Here is a 5,215-nt window from a genome sequence, read left to right as displayed (position 1 = left end):
ACAGTAGCTCAAAGTGCTTTACATATTAAAGAATAGAAAAATGAAAGACACAATTATAAAACAAAATAAATCAACATTAATTAACATCGAATAAGAGGAAGGTTTAATGGCCAGGGGGGACAGAAAAAACAAAAAAACTCCAGACGGCTGGAGAAAAAATAAAATCTGTAGGGATTCCAGACCATGATACCGCCCAGTCCCCTCTGGGCATTCTACCTAACATAAATGAAACAGTCCTCTTTGGATTTAGGATTCTCACGGAAGGACTTGATGATGATGATGGTCACGTAGACTTCTGCCTTTTAATCCGTTCATCATTGTTGGAGCATCATGAAGCTTTGAGTAGGTGGAGGTGGCGCAGGCCACAAAGAAACCGGAAAAAGAAACAGAAAAGAGAGTAGGGGTCAGTACCGATTTTAGAGCCACCATGAATAGTTATTATTAAGACAGACATGAAACACAACAATGAACAACAACCAAGGGGAAAAAATGCTGTCTGAAACATGACAGAGGACATGTTCTCCGAAAGGTTTCAAATGTATTAAAAATCAAAAACTAAAATCTCTTACCCATAGAAGTATTCAGACCCTTAATTCAGTACTTTGTGGAAGTCCCTTCGGCAGTAATATGTTAGCTATTAGGTAGAGGTACAGAAATATTTCCCCAAACACTAGATTACCTCTTGAAGTGCCAATACGGAGACACTTTTGATTGATAGATAGACAGATAGATAGATAGATAGATAGATAGATAGATAGATAGATAGATAGATAGATAGATAGATAGATAGATAGATAGATAGATACTTTATTAATCCCAAGGGGAAATTCACATACTCCAACAGCAGAATACTGATAAAGAACAATATTAAAGTGATAACAATGCAGGTATAACAGACAATAACTTTTTATAATGCTAACGTTTACCCCCCCAGTCTGACGCTGAAGCTGCTCCTCTGTCTGGAGATGATCCTGTTCAGTTGATGCAGTGGATTCTCCATGATTGAGAGGAGTCTGCTCAGTGTCCGTCGCTCTGCAACAAATGTCAAACTGTCCAGCTCTGTGCCTACAATAGAGACTGCCTTCCTCACCAATTTGTCCAGGCGTGAGGCGTCTTTCTTCTTTATGCTGCCTCCCCAGCACACCACTGTGTAGAAGAGGACGCTCACCACAACCATCTGATAGAACATCTGCTGCATCTTATTGTAGATGTTGAAGGACGCCAGCCTTCTAATGAAGTATAGTCGGCTCTGTCCTCTCTTGCACAGAGCATCAGTATTGGCAGTCCAGTCCAGTTTATCATCCAGCTGCACTCCCAGGTATTTATAGGTCTGTACCTTCTGCACAGTCACCTCTGATGATCACGGGGTCCATGAGAGGCCTGGGCCTCCTAAAATCCACCACCAGCTCTTTGGTTTTTCTGGTGTTCAGTTGTAGGTGGTTTGAGTCGCACCATTTAACAAAGTCCTTGATTAGGTTCCAATACTAAAAAGATACAGTTCTGACCATTTGGCTCTTTCAGTAAAAGTAACAACTCAAAGATCCAGGCTTGTAAGTGGAATGGCACTTTATAAGATTCCCCAGAACTGAATTATATATTTCTGACCTGCCTGCTAGTGGACCTCAATCCTGTGTTTCAGCAATAAAGGTTCCTGTGTGTATATTTTGGGCTCTTTTGGAGGTTTGTATTCCAAGTCAGTGCTGCATTATATACTGCATATGCAGATCTTCTAAAACAGGGGTCCCCAACTCCAGACCTGGATGGCCGCAGTGGCTGCAGGTTTTCATTCTAACCCTTTTCTTAATGAGTGACCTGTTTTTGCTGCTAATTCACTTTTTTTAAACTAATTTTACTTAACTTGCTCTTGAAGACTCAGACCCTTTAATTGTTTCTTTCCTTATTAGCAGCCAAACAATAATGAGATACAAAATGAGCCAAAACATGACCAGCAAACTGTGTCCATCATACAATATCTGAAAATAAAGAAAGATGAATGACTCAGGAATGCTGATCTGCTCAGGTCCACTAAACATTCTACCAGTGCTCTTAGAAAAGAGAAAATCAACAGTTTCGGAAATGTCTGCTATTGCACAATGAAAGCAGCAACAAGCCATGGAATTAAAGAAGGGGTTTAATTAACAAGAAGAATCGGCGCCTGATTGAGCAACTGGTTGGAGTTTTGATGCCCTGACTTAGTTGGTCTTCTGTTGGCTCCCGCACTTCACATTTCATTTTTGTTTGGGTGTCATTTAAGGAAAGAAATGAAGCCATTCAGAGGAACGATAAAGAAATCCAGGGAAACAAACCTTAAAAAACAAGCCCATTAAAATGAAAGGAAAAGCAGTTAATTAACAACAAAAACTGGTCACCAATTAAGAAAAGGGTTAGAATGAAAACCGGCAGCCAATGGAGCCCTCCAGGACTGGAGTTGGGGACCCCTGTTCTAAAACAAATAACCATTGTAAAACATTATAACTCGGAAACTGCAGTGAACTGTGCATGCAAAAGGGGAAAGGTGAACATTTTTCTCCATACTTTAAACATCTCAGAATGACTGCCGTCTATCAAAGCCATATGTTGTTTTTCTCTGTACCCTGTTAGTCATGTCTGGTGTGATGACCGAAGTGAGAAGTTTAAAACCAGAGGTGCATTACAAATGTGAAAATACTCAAGTAAAGTGAATCAGTCAGAAGCCGAGTTCATTCTCATGACTTGTTCAGATGACCCCAAACTCAAATATGCCTAGGAGGCCAGCAGCTGGATAAAAGAACATTTTTATTATAGAAAAAGGCAATTACAAAATACACAAGTTAGTAGGTTAATAAAAATTAACAGGAAGACAGGATAACAAAAAAAAAATACGTCCTCAATCTCTCTCTTGATAGGTCTCCTGCCTGCTCCTATTAATCTGCTTCTCTTTCTTTCTTTTGCCACACTTCCTTCCACCACTAATCCTCCCAACTTGAAACTCTTCTTTGTTGGCATCTAGAAGAGCCTTTTGAAACCTGTGTGGAATGTCCCTCTTGGGAGGGCTCTGGGACTACTACCATTCCCAAGCCGAGACCTCCTGAGGTCATCTGTGGGTGGTTGAGCATTTAGTTTCAGGGCCCCTACACTGTGGAGTGGTTTGGCTGCTACTATAAGAGATGCCCTTTCAGTCTCAGCATTTAAATCTCGGCTGAAGACTCACTGCATCAGTTTAGCACACCCTGACTAGAGCTGCTGATTAACTGTACAGACTGCATCTCTGTTGTTGGTCATTAGCACTTAAACATAGTATGATAGTTAGAATTTGTTCCTAACCCTCACCTATTCTGCTTCTCTTCTTAGTACTCAAATGTGGCCCTTGGTTGTTTTACCTGCCTAAGGTAAAGTCTTCTCTGATGGAGGATCGCAGGAATCATCAGGTAGAAGGGTCCTTTCATCGGATTGGCTGGCCCAGTACTGACTCAACTGTGGAATGGCCAATAGGGGGAGGCAGGTTGATGGCCGAGGTCTCCAGGACTCTGAACAAATCCAAATCATATTATGGGATGTCATCTACTGTTGAATTCTGCTCTGTACTTGTAATATTTCTATTGTATTATTATACTGTATTGAGGATTACTTGTGTTCTGTTCTGTGTATTGTATTGTATTTATCCCTTTTTTTGACACCCACTGCATGCCCAACCTACCTGGAAAGGGGTCTCTCTTTGAACTGCCTTTGCCAAGGTTTCTTCCATTTTTTCCCTACAAGGGTTTTTTTGGGAGTGCTGTCAAGAGGCAGGGCCTGTTAAAGCCCATTGCGGCACTTCATGTGTGATTTTGAGCAATACAAAAATAAATTGTATTGTATTGTATTGTACCTGGGTGGAGCGGAGTGTAGTGGCCTCAGAAATACTTGCATGTCTGGTTGTTATACTTAAAGGGCTAGGCCATTCCCAGGTGAAGACAATGTCACATTAGAAGACTTTTGTGGGGATTTGCAGTCTTTGGCTTCATTTATATTATCTTAACTAGTCGAAGGTATTCAGAAGAAGATCGTCTAATGTCTAACTAGTCTGTGAGTGGCTACGATGAAATCAAAGACATAAAAAAAAATGCAAATTTATTAAAAAAAAAACAAAAAACAGATAGTACCCCAGTTTACTTTGGTGTCTTTTTTATTAATAATATTTTATTTACTCTTAGCATACATTCAGTTACAGGACTGAAAGCAGCAATTGTAAAAAGAATTGTAAAGATGATTGCCTTATAAATATTCAATCATTAGATTTGTTTTACTAATTAGGGCTTAATTTTAAACGTTGCATTTTTTCGTTATAAGTCATTGCACTATTTAAAGGAATGCCTTGCTGTCTCAAACAAATAATACTGTGCAATATCCAGAACTGTCAAACAGATGGACAAATGTGAGGGTTCATTTTTTTGTCTCTTTTACTGCTTCACCTCTCCAATGATACGGCACCTGGTCGAACGCAAAATCACCACGGAGCACCACGTAGGATTACAAATAAATTCCTTTAGTGATTGTTATTACAGTAAAATACTATGTAATTACTACTTTGCACTGCAGGCAAAAAAAAAAGAATGGAGAGCGCCCCCAGTTTACTCTGGCGTCTTTTTATTATTATTTTTATTTAAAAACTCTTGTATTGGAAAAAAAGAAATGGATGTCCACATGTTAAAGTACAACATCACGTACCTACACTGGGGACCTGTGATCGCCAACAATTTAACTGACTTGGACTGACAGACAAACCATTGCCACCAATCAGTGTTTGCCTTTAGTTTTGCCAAGGTGCCTACCATTTCCGTACACTTTTACTTGTCATCACCCCTCTGATTGTGAGCACGTCATCGCTAATTTTGAGCAGCACCACATTTAATTGTGAGCGTCATCTCGTTTGAGTGTGTGCGTCACCTTAAGTGTGCGTGTCACATTCAATTGTGCGCGTCACCTTTTTTAATTGTGTGGCACCACATTTAATTTTGAGCGTCACCTCGTTTGAGTGTGCGAGTCACCTTGTTTAATTGTGTGTGTCACATTTAATTTTGAGCGTCACCTTTTTAAATTGTCTGGCACATTTAATTGTACACGTCACCTTGTTTTATTGTGTGGCACCGCATTCAATTTTGAGAGTCACCTCAGTTGAGTGTGCGCGTCCCCTTAAGTGTGTGAGTAACCTTGTTTAATTGTGTGTTTCACATTTAATTTTGAGCGTCACCTTTTC

This window comes from Polypterus senegalus, chromosome 9 (genome assembly GCF_016835505.1).
Source record: "Polypterus senegalus isolate Bchr_013 chromosome 9, ASM1683550v1, whole genome shotgun sequence".
Lineage (NCBI taxonomy): Eukaryota > Metazoa > Chordata > Cladistia > Polypteriformes > Polypteridae > Polypterus > Polypterus senegalus.
This window is presented reverse-complemented; position numbering follows the sequence as displayed.